A 23,517-nucleotide genomic window follows, 5' to 3' on the forward strand; every position below is an offset into this window, starting at 1 on the left:
GCGAGTTTTCTTTTCTCTATTTGTTCTGTTATGTACATGAGAACTGGTGGAGTCGGCGAGTTTTCTATTCTCTCCTTGTTCTGTTACGTACATGAGAACTGGTGGAGTCGGCGAGTTTTCTATTCTCTCCTTGTTATGTTACGTTCATGAGAACTGGTGGAGTCGGCGAGTTTTTTATTCTCTCCTTGTTCTGTTACGTACATGAGAACTGGTGGAGTCGGCGAGTTTTCTATTCTTTCCTTGTTCTGTTACGTACATGAGAACTGGTGGAGTCGGCGATTTTTCTATTCTCTCCTTGTTCTGTTACGTACATGAGATCTGGTGGAGACGGCGAGTTTTCTTTTCTCCATTTCTGTTACGTACATGAGAACTGGTGGAGTCGGCGAGTTTTCTTTTCTCTACTTGTGCTGTTACGTACATGAGAACTGGTGGAGTCGGCGAGTTTTCTATTCTTTCCTTGTTCTGTTACTTACATGAGAGCTGGTGGAGTTTGCGAGTTTTCTATTCTCTCCTTGTTCTGTTACGTACATGAGATCTGGTGGAGTCGGCGAGTTTTCTATTCTCTCCTTGTTCTGTTACGCACATGAGAGCTGGTGAAGTCGGCGAGTTTTCTATTCTCTCCTTGTTCTGTTACGTACATGAGAACTGGTGGAGTCGGCGAGTTTTCTATTCTCTCCTTGTTCTGTTACGTACATGAGAACTGGTGGAGTCGGCGATTTTTCTATTCTCTCCTTGTTCTGTTACGTACATGAGAACTGGTGGAGTCGGCGAGTTTTCTATTCTCTCCTTGTTTTGTTACGTACATGAGAACTGGTGGAGTCGGCGAGTTTTCTGTTCTCTCCTTCTTCTGTTACGTACATGAGAACTGGTGGAGTCGGCGAGTTTTCTATTCTCTCCTTGTTCTGATACGTACATGAGAACTTGTGGAGTCGGCGATTTTTCTATTCTCTCCTTGTTCTGTTACGTACATGAGAACTGGTGGAGTCGGCGAGTTTTCTATTCTCTCCTTGTTTTGTTACGTACATGAGAACTGGTGGAGTCGGCGAGTTTTCTGTTCTCTACTTGTTCTGTTACGTACATGAGAACTGGTGGAGTCGGCGAGTTTTCTTTTCTCTACTTGTTTTGTTACGTACATGGGAACTGGTGGAGTCGGCGAGTTTTCGTTTCTCGATTTGTTCTGTTATGTACATGAGAACTGGTGGAGTCGGCGAGTTTTCTATTCTCTCCTTGTTCTGTTACGTACATGAGAACTGGTGGAGTCGGCGAGTTTTCTATTCTCTCCTTGTTCTGTTACGTACATGAGAACTGGTGGAGTCGGCGAGTTTTCTATTCTCGATTTGTTCTGTTATGTACATGAGAACTGGTGGAGTCGGCGAGTTTCTATTCTCTCCTTGTTCTGTTACGTACATGAGAACTGGTGGAGTCGGCGATTTTTCTATTCCCTCCTTGTTCTGTTACGTACATGAGATCTGGTGGAGACGGCGAGTTTTCTTTTCTCCATTTCTGTTACGTACATGAGAACTGGTGGAGTCGGCGAGTTTTCTTTTCTCTACTTGTTATGTTACGTACATGAGAACTGGTGGAGTTTGCGAGTTTTCTATTCTCTACTTGTTCTGTTACGTACATGAGATCTGGTGGAGTCGGCGAGTTTTCTATTCTTTCCTTGTTATGTTACGTACATGAGAGCTGGTGGAGTTTGCGAGTTTTCTATTCTCTCCTTGTTCTGTTACGTACATGAGATCTGGTGGAGTCGGCGAGTTTTCTATTCTCTCCTTGTTCTGTTACGCACATGAGAGCTGGTGGAGTCGGTGAGTTTTCTATTCTCTCCTTGTTCTGTTACGTACATGAGAACTGGTGGAGTCGGCGAGTTTTCTATTCTCTCCTTGTTCTGTTACGTACATGAGAACTGGTGGAGTCGGCGATTTTTCTATTCTCTCCTTGTTCTGTTACGTACATGAGAACTGGTGGAGTCGGCGAGTTTTCTATTTTCTCCTTGTTTTGTTACGTACATGAGAACTGGTGGAGTCGGCGAGTTTTCTGTTCTCTACTTGTTCTGTTACGTACATGAGAACTGGTGGAGTCGGCGAGTTTTCTTTTCTCTACTTGTTCTGTTACGTACATGAGAACTGGTGGAGTCGGCGAGTTTTCTTTTCTCTATTTGTTCTGTTACGTACATGAGAACTGGTGGAGTCGGCGAGTTTTCTATTCTCTCCTTGTTCTGTTACGTACATGAGAACTGGTGGAGTCGGCGATTTTTCTATTCTCTCCTTGTTCTGTTACGTACATGAGATCTGGTGGAGACGGCGAGTTTTCTTTTCTCCATTTCTGTTACGTACATGAGAACTGGTGGAGTCGGAGAGTTTTCTTTTCTCTACTTGTTCTGTTACGTACATGAGATCTGGTGGATTCGGCGAGTTTTCTTTTCTCTCCTTGTTCTGTTGCGTACATGAGAACTGGTGGAGTCGGCGAGATTTCTATTCTCTCCTTGTTCTGTTACGTACATGAGAACTGGTGGAGTCGGCGAGTTTTCTTTTCTCGATTTGTTCTGTTATGTACATGAGAACTAGTGGAGTTGGCGAGTTTTCTATTCTCTCCTTGTTCTGTTACGTACATGAGAACTGGTGGAGTCGGCGAGTTTTCTATTCTCTCCTTGTTCTGTTACGTACATGAGAACTGGTGGAGTCGGCGATTTTTCTATTCTCTCCTTGTTCTGTTACGTACATGAGAACTGGTGGAGTCGGCGAGTTTTCTATTCTCTCCTTGTTCTGTTATGTACATGAGAACTGGTGGAGTCGGCGAGTTTTCTTTTCTCTACTTGTTCTGTTACGTACATGAGAACTGGTGGAGTCGGCGAGTTTTCTATTCTCTCCTTGTTCTGTTACGTACATGAGAACTGGTGGAGTCGGCGAGTTTTCTTTTCTCGATTTGTTCTGTTATGTACATGAGAACTGGTGGAGTCGGCGAGTTTTCTATTCTCTCCTTGTTCTGTTACGTACATGAGAACTGGTGGAGTCGGCGAGTTTTCTTTTCTCTACTTGTTCTGTTACGTACATGAGAACTGGTGGAGTTTGCGAGTTTTCTATTCTCTCCTTGTTCTGTTACGTACATGAGATCTGGTGGAGTCGGCGAGTTTTCTATTCTTTCCTTGTTCTGTTACGTACATGAGAGCTGGTGGAGTTTGCGAGTTTTCTATTCTCTCCTTGTTCTGTTACGTACATGAGATCTGGTGGAGTCGGCGAGTTTTCTATTCTCTCCTTGTTCTGTTACGCACATGAGAGCTGGTGGAGTCGGCGAGTTTTCTATTCTCTCCTTGTTCTGTTACGTACATGAGAACTGGTGGAGTCGGCGAGTTTTCTATTCTCTCCTTGTTCTGTTACATACATGAGAACTGTTGGAGTCGGCGATTTTTCTATTCTCTCCTTGTTCTGTTACGTACATGAGAACTGGTGGAGTCGGCGATTTTTCTATTCTCTCCTTGTTCTGTTACGTACATGAGATCTGGTGGAGACGGCGAGTTTTCTTTTCTCCATTTCTGTTACGTACATGAGAACTGGTGGAGTCGGAGAGTTTTCTTTTCTCTACTTGTTCTGTTACGTACATGAGATCTGGTGGATTCGGCGAGTTTTCTATTCTCTCCTTGTTCTGTTGCGTACATGAGAACTGGTGGAGTCGGCGAGTTTTCTATTCTCTCCTTGTTCTGTTACGTACATGAGAACTGGTGGAGTCGGCGAGTTTTCTTTTCTCGATTTGTTCTGTTACGTACATGAGAACTAGTGGCGTTGGCGAGTTTTCTATTCTCTCCTTGTTCTGTTACGTACATGAGAACTGGTGGAGTCGGCGAGTTTTCTATTCTCTCCTTGTTCTGTTTCGTACATGAGAACTGGTGGAGTCGGCGATTTTTCTATTCTCTCCTTGTTCTGTTACGTACATGAGAACTGGTGGAGTCGGCGAGTTTTCTATTCTCTCCTTGTTCTGTTACGTACATGAGAACTGGTGGAGTCGGCGAGTTTTCTTTTCTCTACTTGTTCTGTTACGTACATGAGAACTGGTGGAGTCGGCGAGTTTTCTATTCTCTCCTTCTTCTGTTACGTACATGAGAACTGGTGGAGTCGGCGAGTTTTCTTTTCTCGATTTGTTCTGTTATGTACATGAGAACTGGTGGAGTCGGCGAGTTTTCTATTCTCTCCTTGTTCTGTTACGTACATGAGAACTGGTGGAGTCGGCGAGTTTTCTATTCTCTCCTTGTTCTGTTACGTACATGAGAACTGGTGGAGTCGGCGAGTTTTCTTTTCTCTACTTGTTGTTACGTACATGAGAACTGGTGGAGTCGGCGAGTTTTCTATTCTCTCCTTGTTCTGTTACGCACATGAGAGCTGGTGGAGTCGGCGAGTTTTCTATTCTCTCCTTGTTCTGTTACGTACATGAGAACTGGTGGAGTCGGCGAGTTTTCTATTCTCTCCTTGTTCTGTTATGTACATGAGAACTGGTGGAGTCGGCGAGTTTTCTATTCTCTCCTTGTTCTGTTACGTACATGAGAACTGGTGGAGTCGGCGAGTTTTCTTTTCTCTACTTGTTCTGTTACGTACATGAGAACTGGTGGAGTTTGCGAGTTTTCTATTCTCTCGTTCTGTTACGTACATGAGATCTGGTGGAGTCGGCGAGTTTTCTATTCTTTCCTTGTTCTGTTACGTACATGAGAGCTGGTGGAGTTTGCGAGTTTTCTATTCTCTCCTTGTTCTGTTACGTACATGAGATCTGGTGGAGTCGGCGAGTTTTCTATTCTCTCCTTGTTCTGTTACGCACATGAGAGCTGGTGGAGTCGGCGAGTTTTCTATTCTCTCCTTGTTCTGTTACGTACATGAGAACTGGTGGAGTCGGCGAGTTTTCTATTCTCTCCTTGTTCTGTTACGTACATGAGAACTGGTGGAGTCGGCGAGTTTTCTATTCTCTCCTTGTTCTGTTACGTACATGAGAACTGGTGGAGTCGGCGATTTTTCTATTCTCTCCTTGTTCTGTTACGTACATGAGAACTGGTGGAGTCGGCGATTTTTCTATTCTCTCCTTGTTCTGTTACGTACATGAGATCTGGTGGAGTCGGCGAGTTTTCTTTTCTCCATTTCTGTTACGTACATGAGAACTGGTGGAGTCGGAGAGTTTTCTTTTCTCTACTTGTTCTGTTACGTACATGAGATCTGGTGGATTCGGCGAGTTTTCTATTCTCTCCTTGTTCTGTTGCGTACATGAAAACTGGTGGAGTCGGCGAGTTTTCTATTCTCTCCTTGTTCTGTTACGTACATGAGAACTGGTGGAGTCGGCGAGTTTTCTTTTCTCGATTTGTTCTGTTATGTACATGAGAACTAGTGGAGTTGGCGAGTTTTCTATTCTCTCCTTGTTCTGTTACGTACATGAGAACTGGTGGAGTCGGCGAGTTTTCTATTCTCTCCTTGTTCTGTTACGTACATGAGAACTGGTGGAGTCGGCGATTTTTCTATTCTCTCCTTGTTCTGTTACGTACATGAGAACTGGTGGAGTCGGCGAGTTTTCTATTCTCTCCTTGTTCTGTTACGTACATGAGAACTGGTGGAGTCGGCGAGTTTTCTATTCTCTCCTTGTTCTGTTACGTACATGAGATCTGGTGGAGTCGGCGAGTTTTCTTTTCTCCATTTCTGTTACGTACATGAGAACTGGTGGAGTCGGCGAGTTTTCTTTTCTCGATTTGTTCTGTTATGTACATGAGAACTAGTGGAGTTGGCGAGTTTTCTATTCTCTCCTTGTTCTGTTACGTACATGAGAACTGGTGGAGTCGGCGAGTTTTCTATTCTCTCCTTGTTCTGTTACGTACATGAGAACTGGTGGAGTCGGCGATTTTTCTATTCTCTCCTTGTTCTGTTACGTACATGAGAACTGGTGGAGTCGGAGAGTTTTCTTTTCTCTACTTGTTCTGTTACGTACATGAGATCTGGTGGATTCGGCGAGTTTTCTATTCTCTCCTTGTTCTGTTGCGTACATGAGAACTGGTGGAGTCGGCGAGTTTTCTATTCTCTCCTTGTTCTGTTGCGTACATGAGAACTGGTGGAGTCGGCGAGTTTTCTATTCTCTCCTTGTTCTGTTACGTACATGAGAACTGGTGGAGTCGGCGAGTTTTCTTTTCTCGATTTGTTCTGTTATGTACATGAGAACTAGTGGAGTTGGCGAGTTTTCTATTCTCTCCTTGTTCTGTTACGTACATGAGAACTGGTGGAGTCGGCGAGTTTTCTATTCTCTCCTTGTTCTGTTACGTACATGAGAACTGGTGGAGTCGGCGATTTTTCTATTCTCTCCTTGTTCTGTTACGTACATGAGAACTGGTGGAGTCGGCGAGTTTTCTATTCTCTCCTTGTTCTGTTACGTACATGAGAACTGGTGGAGTCGGCGAGTTTTCTATTCTCTCCTTGTTCTGTTACGTACATGAGATCTGGTGGAGTCGGCGAGTTTTCTTTTCTCCATTTCTGTTACGTACATGAGAACTGGTGGAGTCGGAGAGTTTTCTTTTCTCTACTTGTTCTGTTACGTACATGAGATCTGGTGGATTCGGCGAGTTTTCTATTCTCTCCTTGTTCTGTTGCGTACATGAGAACTGGTGGAGTCGGCGAGTTTTCTATTCTCTCCTTGTTCTGTTACGTACATGAGAACTGGTGGAGTCGGCGAGTTTTCTTTTCTCGATTTGTTCTGTTATGTACATGAGAACTAGTGGAGTCGGCGATTTTTCTATTCTCTCCTTGTTCTGTTACGTACATGAGAACTGGTGGAGTTGGCGAGTTTTCTATTCTCTCCTTGTTCTGTTACGTACATGAGAACTGGTGGAGTCGGCGATTTTTCTATTCTCTCCTTGTTCTGTTACGTACATGAGAACTGGTGGAGTCGGCGAGTTTTCTATTTTCTCCTTGTTTTGTTACGTACATGAGAACTGGTGGAGTCGGCGAGTTTTCTGTTCTCTACTTGTTCTGTTACGTACATGAGAACTGGTGGAGTCGGCGAGTTTTCTTTTCTCTACTTGTTCTGTTACGTACATGAGAACTGGTGGAGTCGGCGAGTTTTCTTTTCTCTATTTGTTCTGTTACGTACATGAGAACTGGTGGAGTCGGCGAGTTTTCTATTCTCTCCTTGTTCTGTTACGTACATGAGAACTGGTGGAGTCGGCGATTTTTCTATTCTCTCCTTGTTCTGTTACGTACATGAGATCTGGTGGAGACGGCGAGTTTTCTTTTCTCCATTTCTGTTACGTACATGAGAACTGGTGGAGTCGGAGAGTTTTCTTTTCTCTACTTGTTCTGTTACGTACATGAGATCTGGTGGATTCGGCGAGTTTTCTTTTCTCTCCTTGTTCTGTTGCGTACATGAGAACTGGTGGAGTCGGCGAGATTTCTATTCTCTCCTTGTTCTGTTACGTACATGAGAACTGGTGGAGTCGGCGAGTTTTCTTTTCTCGATTTGTTCTGTTATGTACATGAGAACTAGTGGAGTTGGCGAGTTTTCTATTCTCTCCTTGTTCTGTTACGTACATGAGAACTGGTGGAGTCGGCGAGTTTTCTATTCTCTCCTTGTTCTGTTACGTACATGAGAACTGGTGGAGTCGGCGATTTTTCTATTCTCTCCTTGTTCTGTTACGTACATGAGAACTGGTGGAGTCGGCGAGTTTTCTATTCTCTCCTTGTTCTGTTATGTACATGAGAACTGGTGGAGTCGGCGAGTTTTCTTTTCTCTACTTGTTCTGTTACGTACATGAGAACTGGTGGAGTCGGCGAGTTTTCTATTCTCTCCTTGTTCTGTTACGTACATGAGAACTGGTGGAGTCGGCGAGTTTTCTTTTCTCGATTTGTTCTGTTATGTACATGAGAACTGGTGGAGTCGGCGAGTTTTCTATTCTCTCCTTGTTCTGTTACGTACATGAGAACTGGTGGAGTCGGCGAGTTTTCTTTTCTCTACTTGTTCTGTTACGTACATGAGAACTGGTGGAGTTTGCGAGTTTTCTATTCTCTCCTTGTTCTGTTACGTACATGAGATCTGGTGGAGTCGGCGAGTTTTCTATTCTTTCCTTGTTCTGTTACGTACATGAGAGCTGGTGGAGTTTGCGAGTTTTCTATTCTCTCCTTGTTCTGTTACGTACATGAGATCTGGTGGAGTCGGCGAGTTTTCTATTCTCTCCTTGTTCTGTTACGCACATGAGAGCTGGTGGAGTCGGCGAGTTTTCTATTCTCTCCTTGTTCTGTTACGTACATGAGAACTGGTGGAGTCGGCGAGTTTTCTATTCTCTCCTTGTTCTGTTACATACATGAGAACTGTTGGAGTCGGCGATTTTTCTATTCTCTCCTTGTTCTGTTACGTACATGAGAACTGGTGGAGTCGGCGATTTTTCTATTCTCTCCTTGTTCTGTTACGTACATGAGATCTGGTGGAGACGGCGAGTTTTCTTTTCTCCATTTCTGTTACGTACATGAGAACTGGTGGAGTCGGAGAGTTTTCTTTTCTCTACTTGTTCTGTTACGTACATGAGATCTGGTGGATTCGGCGAGTTTTCTATTCTCTCCTTGTTCTGTTGCGTACATGAGAACTGGTGGAGTCGGCGAGTTTTCTATTCTCTCCTTGTTCTGTTACGTACATGAGATCTGGTGGAGTCGGCGAGTTTTCTATTCTCTCCTTGTTCTGTTACGCACATGAGAGCTGGTGGAGTCGGCGAGTTTTCTATTCTCTCCTTGTTCTGTTACGTACATGAGAACTGGTGGAGTCGGCGAGTTTTCTATTCTCTCCTTGTTCTGTTACATACATGAGAACTGTTGGAGTCGGCGATTTTTCTATTCTCTCCTTGTTCTGTTACGTACATGAGAACTGGTGGAGTCGGCGATTTTTCTATTCTCTCCTTGTTCTGTTACGTACATGAGATCTGGTGGAGACGGCGAGTTTTCTTTTCTCCATTTCTGTTACGTACATGAGAACTGGTGGAGTCGGAGAGTTTTCTTTTCTCTACTTGTTCTGTTACGTACATGAGATCTGGTGGATTCGGCGAGTTTTCTATTCTCTCCTTGTTCTGTTGCGTACATGAGAACTGGTGGAGTCGGCGAGTTTTCTATTCTCTCCTTGTTCTGTTACGTACATGAGAACTGGTGGAGTCGGCGAGTTTTCTTTTCTCGATTTGTTCTGTTACGTACATGAGAACTAGTGGCGTTGGCGAGTTTTCTATTCTCTCCTTGTTCTGTTACGTACATGAGAACTGGTGGAGACGGCGATTTTTCTTTTCTCCATTTCTGTTACGTACATGAGAACTGGTGGAGTCGGCGAGTTTTCTTTTCTCTACTTGTTCTGTTACGTACATGAGAACTGGTGGAGTTTACAAGTTTTCTATTCTCTCCTTGTTCTGTTACATACATGAGAACTGTTGGAGTCGGCGATTTTTCTATTCTCTCCTTGTTCTGTTACGTACATGAGAACTGGTGGAGTCGGCGATTTTTCTATTCTCTCCTTGTTCTGTTACGTACATGAGATCTGGTGGAGACGGCGAGTTTTCTTTTCTCCATTTCTGTTACGTACATGAGAACTGGTGGAGTCGGAGAGTTTTCTTTTCTCTACTTGTTCTGTTACGTACATGAGATCTGGTGGATTCGGCGAGTTTTCTATTCTCTCCTTGTTCTGTTGCGTACATGAGAACTGGTGGAGTCGGCGAGTTTTCTATTCTCTCCTTGTTCTGTTACGTACATGAGAACTGGTGGAGTCGGCGAGTTTTCTTTTCTCGATTTGTTCTGTTACGTACATGAGAACTAGTGGCGTTGGCGAGTTTTCTATTCTCTCCTTGTTCTGTTACGTACATGAGAACTGGTGGAGTCGGCGAGTTTTCTATTCTCTCCTTGTTCTGTTTCGTACATGAGAACTGGTGGAGTCGGCGATTTTTCTATTCTCTCCTTGTTCTGTTACGTACATGAGAACTGGTGGAGTCGGCGAGTTTTCTATTCTCTCCTTGTTCTGTTACGTACATGAGAACTGGTGGAGTCGGCGAGTTTTCTTTTCTCTACTTGTTCTGTTACGTACATGAGAACTGGTGGAGTCGGCGAGTTTTCTATTCTCTCCTTGTTCTGTTACGTACATGAGAACTGGTGGAGTCGGCGAGTTTTCTTTTCTCGATTTGTTCTGTTATGTACATGAGAACTGGTGGAGTCGGCGAGTTTTCTATTCTCTCCTTGTTCTGTTACGTACATGAGAACTGGTGGAGTCGGCGAGTTTTCTATTCTCTCCTTGTTCTGTTACGTACATGAGAACTGGTGGAGTCGGCGAGTTTTCTTTTCTCTACTTGTTGTTACGTACATGAGAACTGGTGGAGTCGGCGAGTTTTCTATTCTCTCCTTGTTCTGTTACGCACATGAGAGCTGGTGGAGTCGGCGAGTTTTCTATTCTCTCCTTGTTCTGTTACGTACATGAGAACTGGTGGAGTCGGCGAGTTTTCTATTCTCTCCTTGTTCTGTTACGTACATGAGAACTGGTGGAGTCGGCGAGTTTTCTATTCTCTCCTTGTTCTGTTACGTACATGAGAACTGGTGGAGTCGGCGAGTTTTCTTTTCTCTACTTGTTCTGTTACGTACATGAGAACTGGTGGAGTTTGCGAGTTTTCTATTCTCTCGTTCTGTTACGTACATGAGATCTGGTGGAGTCGGCGAGTTTTCTATTCTTTCCTTGTTCTGTTACGTACATGAGAGCTGGTGGAGTTTGCGAGTTTTCTATTCTCTCCTTGTTCTGTTACGTACATGAGATCTGGTGGAGTCGGCGAGTTTTCTATTCTCTCCTTGTTCTGTTACGCACATGAGAGCTGGTGGAGTCGGCGAGTTTTCTATTCTCTCCTTGTTCTGTTACGTACATGAGAACTGGTGGAGTCGGCGAGTTTTCTATTCTCTCCTTGTTCTGTTACGTACATGAGAACTGGTGGAGTCGGCGAGTTTTCTATTCTCTCCTTGTTCTGTTACGTACATGAGAACTGGTGGAGTCGGCGATTTTTCTATTCTCTCCTTGTTCTGTTACGTACATGAGAACTGGTGGAGTCGGCGATTTTTCTATTCTCTCCTTGTTCTGTTACGTACATGAGATCTGGTGGAGTCGGCGAGTTTTCTTTTCTCCATTTCTGTTACGTACATGAGAACTGGTGGAGTCGGAGAGTTTTCTTTTCTCTACTTGTTCTGTTACGTACATGAGATCTGGTGGATTCGGCGAGTTTTCTATTCTCTCCTTGTTCTGTTGCGTACATGAGAACTGGTGGAGTCGGCGAGTTTTCTATTCTCTCCTTGTTCTGTTACGTACATGAGAACTGGTGGAGTCGGCGAGTTTTCTTTTCTCGATTTGTTCTGTTATGTACATGAGAACTAGTGGAGTTGGCGAGTTTTCTATTCTCTCCTTGTTCTGTTACGTACATGAGAACTGGTGGAGTCGGCGAGTTTTCTATTCTCTCCTTGTTCTGTTACGTACATGAGAACTGGTGGAGTCGGCGATTTTTCTATTCTCTCCTTGTTCTGTTACGTACATGAGAACTGGTGGAGTCGGCGAGTTTTCTATTCTCTCCTTGTTCTGTTACGTACATGAGAACTGGTGGAGTCGGCGAGTTTTCTATTCTCTCCTTGTTCTGTTACGTACATGAGATCTGGTGGAGTCGGCGAGTTTTCTTTTCTCCATTTCTGTTACGTACATGAGAACTGGTGGAGTCGGAGAGTTTTCTTTTCTCTACTTGTTCTGTTACGTACATGAGATCTGGTGGATTCGGCGAGTTTTCTATTCTCTCCTTGTTCTGTTGCGTACATGAGAACTGGTGGAGTCGGCGAGTTTTCTATTCTCTCCTTGTTCTGTTACGTACATGAGAACTGGTGGAGTCGGCGAGTTTTCTTTTCTCGATTTGTTCTGTTATGTACATGAGAACTAGTGGAGTTGGCGAGTTTTCTATTCTCTCCTTGTTCTGTTACGTACATGAGAACTGGTGGAGTCGGCGATTTTTCTATTCTCTCCTTGTTCTGTTACGTACATGAGAACTGGTGGAGTTGGCGAGTTTTCTATTCTCTCCTTGTTCTGTTACGTACATGAGAACTGGTGGAGTCGGCGAGTTTTCTTTTCTCTACTTGTTCTGTTACGTACATGAGAACTGGTGGAGTCGGCGAGTTTTCTATTCTCTCCTTGTTCTGTTACGTACATGAGAACTGGTGGAGTCGGCGAGTTTTCTTTTCTCGATTTGTTCTGTTATGTACATGAGAACTGGCGGAGTCGGCGAGTTTTCTATTCTCTCCTTGTTCTGTTACGTACATGAGAACTGGTGGAGTCGGCGAGTTTTCTATTCTCTCCTTGTTCTGTTACGTACATGAGAACTGGTGGAGTCGGCGAGTTTTCTATTCTCGATTTGTTCTGTTATGTACATGAGAACTGGTGGAGTCGGCGAGTTTTCTATTCTCTCCTTGTTCTGTTACGTACATGAGAACTGGTGGAGTCGGCGAGTTTTCTATTCTCTCCTTGTTCTGTTACGTACATGAGAACTGGTGGAGTCGGCGAGTTTTCTATTCTCTCCTTGTTCTGTTACGTACATGAGATCTGGTGGAGTCGGCGAGTTTTCTTTTCTCCATTTCTGTTACGTACATGAGAACTGGTGGAGTCGGAGAGTTTTCTTTTCTCTACTTGTTCTGTTACGTACATGAGATCTGGTGGATTCGGCGAGTTTTCTATTCTCTCCTTGTTCTGTTGCGTACATGAGAACTGGTGGAGTCGGCGAGTTTTCTATTCTCTCCTTGTTCTGTTACGTACATGAGAACTGGTGGAGTCGGCGAGTTTTCTTTTCTCGATTTGTTCTGTTATGTACATGAGAACTAGTGGAGTTGGCGAGTTTTCTATTCTCTCCTTGTTCTGTTACGTACATGAGAACTGGTGGAGTCGGCGATTTTTCTATTCTCTCCTTGTTCTGTTACGTACATGAGAACTGGTGGAGTTGGCGAGTTTTCTATTCTCTCCTTGTTCTGTTACGTACATGAGAACTGGTGGAGTCGGCGAGTTTTCTTTTCTCTACTTGTTCTGTTACGTACATGAGAACTGGTGGAGTCGGCGAGTTTTCTATTCTCTCCTTGTTCTGTTACGTACATGAGAACTGGTGGAGTCGGCGAGTTTTCTTTTCTCGATTTGTTCTGTTATGTACATGAGAACTGGCGGAGTCGGCGAGTTTTCTATTCTCTCCTTGTTCTGTTACGTACATGAGAACTGGTGGAGTCGGCGAGTTTTCTATTCTCTCCTTGTTCTGTTACGTACATGAGAACTGGTGGAGTCGGCGAGTTTTCTATTCTCGATTTGTTCTGTTATGTACATGAGAACTGGTGGAGTCGGCGAGTTTTCTATTCTCTCCTTGTTCTGTTACGTACATGAGAACTGGTGGAGTCGGCGATTTTTCTATTCCCTCCTTGTTCTGTTACGTACATGAGATCTGGTGGAGACGGCGAGTTTTCTTTTCTCCATTTCTGTTACGTACATGAGAACTGGTGGAGTCGGCGAGTTTTCTTTTCTCTACTTGTTCTGTTACGTACATGAGAACTGGTGGAGTTTGCGAGTTTTCTATTCTCTCCTTGTTCTGTTACGTACATGAGATCTGGTGGAGTCGGCGAGTTTTCTATTCTTTCCTTGTTCTGTTACGTACATGAGAGCTGGTGGAGTTTGCGAGTTTTCTATTCTCTCCTTGTTCTGTTACGTACATGAGATCTGGTGGAGTCGGCGAGTTTTCTATTCTCTCCTTGTTCTGTTACGCACATGAGAGCTGGTGGAGTCGGCGAGTTTTCTATTCTCTCCTTGTTCTGTTACGTACATGAGAACTGGTGGAGTCGGCGAGTTTTCTATTCTCTCCTTGTTCTGTTACGTACATGAGAACTGGTGGAGTCGTCGATTTTTCTATTCTCTCCTTGTTCTGTTATGTACATGAGAACTGGTGGAGTCGGCGAGTTTTCTATTTTCTCCTTGTTTTGTTACGTACATGAGATCTGGTGGAGTCGGCGATTTTTCTGTTCTCTACTTGTTCTGTTACGTACATTAGAACTGGTGGAGTCGGCGAGTTTTCTTTTCTCTATTTGTTCTGTTACGGACATGAGAACTGGTGGAGTCGGCGAGTTTTCTATTCTCTCTTTGTTCTGTTACGTACATGAGAACTGGTGGAGTCGGTGAGTTTTCTTTTCTCTCCTTGTTCTGTTACGTACCTGAGAGCTGGTGGAGTCGGCGATTTTTCTATTCTCTCCTTGTTCTGTTACGTACATGAGATCTGGTGGAGACGGCGAGTTTTCTTTTCTCCATTTCTGTTACGTACATGAGAACTGGTGGAGTCGGCACGTTTTCTTTTCTCTACTTGTGCTGTTACGTACATGAGAACTGGTGGAGTCGGCGAGTTTTCTATTCTCTCCTTGTTCTGTTACGTACATGAGATCTGGTGGAGACGGCGAGTTTTCTTTTCTCCATTTCTGTTACGTACATGAGAACTGGTGGAGTCGGCGAGTTTTCTTTTCTCGATTTGTTCTGTTATGTACATGAGAACTGGTGGAGTCGGCAAGTTTTCTATTCTCTCCTTGTTCTGTTACGTACATGAGAACTGGTGGAGTCGGCGAGTTTAATATTCTCTCCTTGTTATGTTACGTTCATGAGAACTGGTGGAGTCGGCGAGTTTTCTATTCTCTCCTTGGTCTGTTACGTACATGAGAACTGGTGGAGTCGGCGAGTTTTCTATTCTTTCCTTGTTCTGTTACGTACATGAGAACTGGTGGAGTCGGCGATTTTTCTATTCTCTCCTTGTTCTGTTACGTACATGAGAACTGGTGGAGTCGGCGAGTTTTCTTTTCTCTACTTGTTCTGTTACGTACATGAGAACTGGTGGAGTCGGCGAGTTTTCTATTCTCTCCTTGTTCTGTTACGTACATGAGAACTGGTGGAGTCGGCGAGTTTTCTTTTCTCGATTTGTTCTGTTATATACATGAGAACTGGTGGAGTCGGCGAGTTTTCTATTCTCTCCTTGTTCTGTTACGTACATGAGAACTGGTGGAGTCGGCGAGTTTTCTATTCTCTCCTTGTTCTGTTACGTACATGAGAACTGGTGGAGTCGGCGAGTTTTCTTTTCTCTACTTGTTCTGTTACGTACATGAGAACTGGTGGAGTTTGCGAGTTTTCTATTCTCTCCTTGTTCTGTTACGTACATGAGATCTGGTGGAGTCGGCGAGTTTTCTATTCTTTCCTTGTTCTGTTACGTACATGAGAGCTGGTGGAGTTTGCGAGTTTTCTATTCTCTCCTTGTTCTGTTACGTACATGAGATCTGGTGGAGTCGGCGAGTTTTCTATTCTCTCCTTGTTCTGTTACGCACATGAGAGCTGGTGGAGTCGGCGAGTTTTCTATTCTCTCCTTGTTCTGTTACGTACATGAGAACTGGTGGAGTCGGCGAGTTTTCTATTCTCTCCTTGTTCTGTTACGTACATGAGAACTGGTGGAGTCGGCGAGTTTTCTATTCTCTCCTTGTTCTGTTACGTACATGAGAACTGGTGGAGTCGGCGATTTTTCTATTCTCTCCTTGTTCTGTTACGTACATGAGAACTGGTGGAGTCGGCGATTTTTCTATTCTCTCCTTGTTCTGTTACGTACATGAGATCTGGTGGAGTCGGCGAGTTTTCTTTTCTCCATTTCTGTTACGTACATGAGAACTGGTGGAGTCGGAGAGTTTTCTTTTCTCTACTTGTTCTGTTACGTACATGAGATCTGGTGGATTCGGCGAGTTTTCTATTCTCTCCTTGTTCTGTTGCGTACATGAGAACTGGTGGAGTCGGCGAGTTTTCTATTCTCTCCTTGTTCTGTTACGTACATGAGAACTGGTGGAGTCGGCGAGTTTTCTTTTCTCGATTTGTTCTGTTATGTACATGAGAACTAGTGGAGTTAGCGATTTTTCTATTCTCTCCTTGTTCTGTTACGTACATGAGAACTGGTGGAGTCGGCGAGTTTTCTATTCTCTCCTTGTTCTGTTACGTACATGAGAACTGGTGGAGTCGGCGATTTTTCTATTCTCTCCTTGTTCTGTTACGTACATGAGAACTGGTGGAGTCGGCGAGTTTTCTATTCTCTCCTTGTTCTGTTACGTACATGAGAACTGGTGGAGTCGGCGAGTTTTCTATTCTCTCCTTGTTCTGTTACGTACATGAGATCTGGTGGAGTCGGCGAGTTTTCTTTTCTCCATTTCTGTTACGTACATGAGAACTGGTGGAGTCGGAGAGTTTTCTTTTCTCTACTTGTTCTGTTACGTACATGAGATCTGGTGGATTCGGCGAGTTTTCTATTCTCTCCTTGTTCTGTTGCGTACATGAGAACTGGTGGAGTCGGCGAGTTTTCTATTCTCTCCTTGTTCTGTTACGTACATGAGAACTGGTGGAGTCGGCGAGTTTTCTTTTCTCGATTTGTTCTGTTATGTACATGAGAACTAGTGGAGTTGGCGAGTTTTCTATTCTCTCCTTGTTCTGTTACGTACATGAGAACTGGTGGAGTCGGCGAGTTTTCTATTCTCTCCTTGTTCTGTTACGTACATGAGAACTGGTGGAGTCGGCGATTTTTCTATTCTCTCCTTGTTCTGTTACGTACATGAGAACTGGTGGAGTCGGCGAGTTTTCTATTCTCTCCTTGTTCTGTTACGTACATGAGAACTGGTGGAGTCGGCGAGTTTTCTTTTCTCTACTTGTTCTGTTACGTACATGAGAACTGGTGGAGTCGGCGAGTTTTCTATTCTCTCCTTGTTCTGTTACGTACATGAGAACTGGTGGAGTCGGCGAGTTTTCTTTTCTCGATTTGTTCTGTTATGTACATGAGAACTGGTGGAGTCGGCGAGTTTTCTATTCTCTCCTTGTTCTGTTACGTACATGAGAACTGGTGGAGTCGGCGAGTTTTCTATTCTCTCCTTGTTCTGTTACGTACATGAGAACTGGTGGAGTCGGCGAGTTTTCTATTCTCGATTTGTTCTGTTATGTACATGAGAACTGGTGGAGTCGGCGAGTTTTCTATTCTCTCCTTGTTCTGTTACGTACATGAGAACTGGTGGAGTCGGCGATTTTTCTATTCCCTCCTTGTTCTGTTACGTACATGAGATCTGGTGGAGACGGCGAGTTTTCTTTTCTCCATTTCTGTTACGTACATGAGAACTGGTGGAGTCGGCGAGTTTTCTTTTCTCTACTTGTTCTGTTACGTACATGAGAACTGGTGGAGTTTGCGAGTTTTCTATTCTCTCCTTGTTCTGTTACGTACATGAGATCTGGTGGAGTCGGCGAGTTTTCTATTCTTTCCTTGTTCTGTTACGTACATGAGAGCTGGTGGAGTTTGCGAGTTTTCTATTCTCTCCTTGTTCTGTTACGTACATGAGATCTGGTGGAGTCGGCGAGTTTTCTATTCTCTCCTTGTTCTGTTACGCACATGAGAGCTGGTGGAGTCGGCGAGTTTTCTATTCTCTCCTTGTTCTGTTACGTACATGAGAACTGGTGGAGTCAGCGAGTTTTCTATTCTCTCCTTGTTCTGTTACGTACATGAGAACTGGTGGAGTCGGCGATTTTTCTATTCTCTCCTTGTTCTGTTATGTACATGAGAACTGGTGGAGTCGGCGAGTTTTCTATTTTCTCCTTGTTTTGTTACGTACATGAGATCTGGTGGAGTCGGCGATTTTTCTGTTCTCTACTTGTTCTGTTACGTACATGAGAACTGGTGGAGTCGGCGAGTTTTCTTTTCTCTATTTGTTCTGTTACGGACATGAGAACTGGTGGAGACGGCGAGTTTTCTTTTCTCCATTTCTGTTACGTACATGAGAACTGGTGGAGTCGGCGAGTTTTCTTTTCTCGATTTGTTCTGTTATGTACATGAGAACTGGTGGAGTCGGCAAGTTTTCTATTCTCTCCTTGTTCTGTTACGTACATGAGAACTGGTGGAGTCGGCGAGTTTTCTATTCTCTCCTTGTTATGTTACGTTCATGAGAACTGGTGGAGTCGGCGAGTTTTCTATTCTCTCCTTGGTCTGTTACGTACATGAGAACTGGTGGAGTCGGCGAGTTTTCTATTCTTTCCTTGTTCTGTTACGTACATGAGAACTGGTGGAGTCGGCGATTTTTCTATTCTCTCCTTGTTCTGTTACGTACATGAGATCTGGTGGAGACGGCGAGTTTTCTTTTCTCCATTTCTGTTACGTACATGAGAACTGGTGGAGTCGGCGAGTTTTCTTTTCTCGATTTGTTCTGTTATGTACATGAGAACTGGTGGAGTCGGCGAGTTTTCTATTCTCTCCTTGTTCTGTTACGTACATGAGAACTGGTGGAGTCGGTGAGTTTTCTGTTCTCTACTTGTTCTGTTACGTACATGAGAACTGGTGGAGTCGGCGAGTTTTCTTTTCTCTACTTGTTCTGTTACGTACATGAGAACTGGTGGAGTCGGCGAGTTTTCTTTTCTCTATTTGTTCTGTTACGTACATGAGAACTGGTGGAGTCGGCGAGTTTTCTATTCTCTCCTTGTTCTGTTACGTACATGAGAACTGGTGGAGTCGGCGATTTTTCTATTCTCTCCTTGTTCTGTTACGTACATGAGATCTGGTGGAGACGGCGAGTTTTCTTTTCTCCATTTCTGTTACGTACATGAGAACTGGTGGAGTCGGAGAGTTTTCTTTTCTCTACTTGTTCTGTTACGTACATGAGATCTGGTGGATTCGGCGAGTTTTCTATTCTCTCCTTGTTCTGTTGCGTACATGAGAACTGGTGGAGTCGGCGAGTTTTCTATTCTCTCCTTGTTCTGTTACGTACATGAGAACTGGTGGAGTCGGCGAGTTTTCTTTTCTCGATTTGTTCTGTTATGTACATGAGAACTAGTGGAGTTGGCGAGTTTTCTATTCTCTCCTTGTTCTCTTACGTACATGAGAACTGGTGGAGTCGGCGAGTTTTCTATTCTCTCCTTGTTCTGTTACGTACATGAGAACTGGTGGAGTCGGCGATTTTTCTATTCTCTCCTTGTTCTGTTACGTACATGAGAACTGGTGGAGTCGGCGATTTTTCTATTCTCTCCTTGTTCTGTTACGTACATGAGATCTGGTGGAGTCGGCGAGTTTTCTTTTCTCTATTTGTTCTGTTACGTACATGAGAACTGGTGGAGTCGGCGAGTTTTCTATTCTCTCCTTGTTCTGTTACGTACATGAGAACTGGTGGAGTCGGCGATTTTTCTATTCTCTCCTTGTTCTGTTACGTACATGAGATCTGGTGGAGACGGCGAGTTTTCTTTTCTCCATTTCTGTTACGTACATGAGAACTGGTGGAGTCGGCGAGTTTTCTTTTCTCTACTTGTTCTGTTACGTACATGAGAACTGGTGGAGTCGGCGAGTTTTCTTTTCTCTCCTTGTTCTGTTACGTACATGAGAACTGGTGGAGTCGGTGAGTTTTCTGTTCTCTACTTGTTCTGTTACGTACATGATAACTGGTGGAGTCGGCGAGTTTTCTTTTCTCTATTTGTTCTGTTACGTACATGAGAACTGGTGGAGTCGGCGAGTTTTCTATTCTCTCCTTGTTCTGTTACGTACATGCGAACTGGTGGAGTCGGCGAGTTTTCTATTCTTTCCTTGTTCTGTTACGTACATGAGAACGGTTGGAGTCGGCGAGTTTTCTATTCTCTCCTTGTTCTGTTACGTACATGAGAACTGGTGGAGTCGGCGAGTTTTCTTTTCTCGATTTGTTCTGTTATGTACATGAGAACTGGTGGAGTCGGCGAGTTTTCTATTCTCTCCTTGTTCTGTTACGTACATGAGAACTGGTGGAGTCGGCGAGTTTTCCATTCTCTCCTTGTTCTGTTACGTACATGAGAACTGGTGGAGTCGGCGAGTTTTCTATTCTCTCCTTGTTCTGTTACGTTCATGAGAACTGGTGGAGTCGGCGAGTTTTCTATTCTCTCCTTGTTCTGTTACGTACATGAGAACTGGTGGAGTCGGCGAGTTTTCTATTCTTTCATTGTTCTGTTACGTACATGAGATCTGGTGGAGTCGGCGATTTTTCTATTCTCTCCTTGTTCTGTTACGTACATGAGATCTGGTGGAGACGGCGAGTTTTCTTTTCTCCATTTCTGTTACGTACATGAGAACTGGTGGAGTCGGCGAGTTTTCTTTTCTCTACTTGTTCTGTTACGTACATGAGATCTGGTGGAGTCGGCGAGTTGTCTATTCTCTCCTTGTTCTGTTACGTACATGAGAACTGGTGGAGTCGGCGAGTTTTCTATTCTCTCCTTGTTCTGTTACGTACATGAGAACTGGTGGAGTTGGCGAGTTTTCTATTCTCTCCTTGTTCTGTTACGTACATGAGAACTGGTGGAGTCGGCGAGTTTTCTATTCTCTACTTGTTCTGTTACGTACATGAGATCTGGTGGAGTCGGCGAGTTTTCTTTTCTCTATTTGTTCTGCTACGTACATGAGAACTGGTGGAGAAGGCGAGTTTTCTATTCTCTCCTTGTTCTGTTACGTACATGAGAACTTGTGGAGTCGGCGAGTTTTCTTTTCTCTATTTGTTCTGTTACGTACATGAGAACTGGTGGAGTCGGCGAGTTGTCTATTCTCTCCTTGTTCTGTTACGTACATGAGAACTGGTGGAGTCGGCGATTTTTCTATTCTCTCCTTGTTCTGTTACGTACATGAGATCTGGTGGAGACGGCGAGTTTTCTTTTCTCCATTTCTGTTACGTACATGAGATCTGGTGGAGTCGGCGAGTTTTCTATTCTCTCCTTGTTCTGTTACGTACATGAGAACTGGTGGAGTCGGCGAGTTTTCTTTTCTTGATTTGTTCTGTTATGTACATGAGAACAGGTGGAGTCTGCGAGTTTTCTATTCTCTCCTTGTTCTGTTACGTACATGAGAACTGGTGGAGTCGGCGAGTTTTCTATTCTCTCCTTGTTCTGTTACGTACATGAGAACTGGTGGAGTCGGCGAGTTTTCTATTCTCTCCTTGTTCTGTTATGTACATGAGATCTGGTGGAGTCGGCGAGTTTTCTATTCTTTCCTTGTTCTGTTACGTACATGAGAGCTGGTGGAGTTTGCGAGTTTTCTATTCTCTACTTGTTCTGTTACGTACATGAGAACTGGTGGAGTCGGCGAGTTTTCTTTTCTCTACTTGTTCTGTTACGTACATGAGAACTGGTGGAGTTTGCGAGTTTTCTATTCTCTCCTTGTTCTGTTACGTACATGAGATCTGGTGGAGACGGCGAGTTTTCTTTTCTCCATTTCTGTTACGTACATGAGAACTGGTGGAGTCGGCGAGTTTTCTTTTCTCTATTTGTTCTGTTACGTACATGAGATCTGGTGGAGTCGGCGAGTTTTCTATTTTCTCCTTGTTCTGTTACGTACATGAGAACTGGTGGAGTCGGCGAGTTTTCTATTCTCTCCTTGTTCTGTTACTTACATGAGATGTGGTGGAGTCGGCGAGTTTTCTATTCTCTCCTTGTTCTGTTACGTACATGAGAACTGGTGGAGTCGGCGAGTTTTCTATTCTCTCCTTGTTCTGTTACGTACATGAGAACTGGTGGAGTCGGCGAGTTTTCTATTCTCTCCTTGTTCTGTTACGTACATGAGATCTGGTGGAGACGGCGAGTTTTCTTTTCTCCATTTCTGTTACGTACATGAGAACTGGTGGAGTCGGCGAGTTTTCTTTTCTCTACTTGTTCTGTTACGTACATGAGAACTGGTGGAGTTTGCGAGTTTTCTATTATTTCCTTGTTCTGTTACGTACATGAGAGCTGGTGGAGTTTGCGAGCTTTCTATTCTCTACTTGATCTGTTACGTACATGAGAACTGGTGGAGTCGGCGAGTTTTCTATTCTCTCCTTGTTCTGTTACGTACATGAGAACTGGTGGAGTCAGCGAGTTTTCTATTCTCTCCTTGTTCTGTTACGTACATGAGAACTGGTGGAGATGGCGAGTTTTCTATTCTCTCCTTGTTCTGTTACGTACATGAGAACTGGTGGAGTCGGCGAGTTTTCCATTCTCTCCCTGTTCTGTTACGTACATGAGAACTGGTGGAGTCGGCGAGTTTTCTTTTCTCTACTTGTTCTGTTACGTACATGAGAACTGGTGGAGTCGGCGAGTTTTCTTTTCTCCATTTCTGTTACGTACATGAGATCTGGTGGAGTCGGCGAGTTTTCTATTCTCTCCTTGTTCTGTTACGTACATGAGAACTGGTGGAGTCGGCGAGTTTTCTTTTCTTGATTTGTTCTGTTATGTACATGAGAACAGGTGGAGTCTGCGAGTTTTCTATTCTCTCCTTGTTCTGTTACGTACATGAGAACTGATGGAGTCGGCGAGTTTTCTATTCTCTCCTTGTTCTGTTACGTACATGAGAACTGGTGGAGTCGGCGAGTTTTCTATTCTCTCCTTGTTCTGTTACGTACATGAGATCTGGTGGAGTCGGCGAGTTTTCTATTCTTACCTTGATCTGTTACGTACATGAGAGCTGGTGGAGTTTGCGAGTTTTCTATTCTCTACTTGCTCTGTTACGTACATGAGAACTGGTGGAGTCGGCGAGTTTTCTTTTCTCTACTTGTTCTGTTACGTACATGAGAACTGGTGGAGTCGGCGAGTTTTCTATTCTCTCCTTGTTCTGTTACGTACATGAGAACTGGTGGAGTCGGCGAGTTTTCTATTCTCTCCTTGTTCTGTTACGTACATGAGATCTGGTGGAGACGGCGAGTTTTCTTTTCTCCATTTCTGTTACGTACATGAGAACTGGTGGAGTCGGCGAGTTTTCTTTTCTCTATTTGTTCTGTTACGTACATGAGATCTGGTGGAGTCGGCGAGTTTTCTATTTTCTCCTTGTTCTGTTACGTACATGAGAACTGGTGGAGTCGGCGAGTTTTCTATTCTCTCCTTGTTCTGTTACGTACATGAGATGTGGTGGAGTCGGCGAGTTTTCTATTCTCTCCTTGTTCTGTTACGTACATGAGAACTGGTGGAGTCGGCGAGTTTTCTATTCTCTCCTTGTTCTGTTACGTACATGAGAACTGGTGGAGTCGGCGAGTTTTCTATTCTCTCCTTGTTCTGTTACGTACATGAGATCTGGTGGAGACGGCGAGTTTTCTTTTCTCCATTTCTGTTACGTACATGAGAACTGGTGGAGTCGGCGAGTTTTCTTTTCTCTACTTGTTCTGTTACGTACATGAGAACTGGTGGAGTTTGCGAGTTTTCTATTATTTCCTTGTTCTGTTACGTACATGAGAGCTGGTGGAGTTTGCGAGTTTTCTATTCTCTACTTGATCTGTTACGTACATGAGAACTGGTGGAGTCGGCGAGTTTTCTATTCTCTCCTTGTTCTGTTACGTACATGAGAACTGGTGGAGTCAGCGAGTTTTCTATTCTCTCCTTGTTCTGTTACGTACATGAGAACTGGTGGAGTCGGCGAGTTTTCTTTTCTCTATTTGTTCTGTTACGTACATGAGAACTGGTGGAGTCGGCGAGTTTTCTTTTCTCTATTTGTTCTGT

At 44.0% G+C, this 23,517-nt stretch overlaps 1 protein-coding gene across 1 annotated transcript in view; it reads left to right on the forward strand.

Moving 5' to 3' along the window:
* The window catches only part of macrod1 (mono-ADP ribosylhydrolase 1), a 1,391,372-nt gene that overhangs the window by 167,909 nt on the left and 1,199,946 nt on the right, over positions 1–23,517 (forward strand). The window lies entirely within an intron of this gene.

This window comes from Lampris incognitus, chromosome 1, assembly GCF_029633865.1.
Source record: "Lampris incognitus isolate fLamInc1 chromosome 1, fLamInc1.hap2, whole genome shotgun sequence".
NCBI classification, from domain to species: domain Eukaryota; kingdom Metazoa; phylum Chordata; class Actinopteri; order Lampriformes; family Lampridae; genus Lampris; species Lampris incognitus.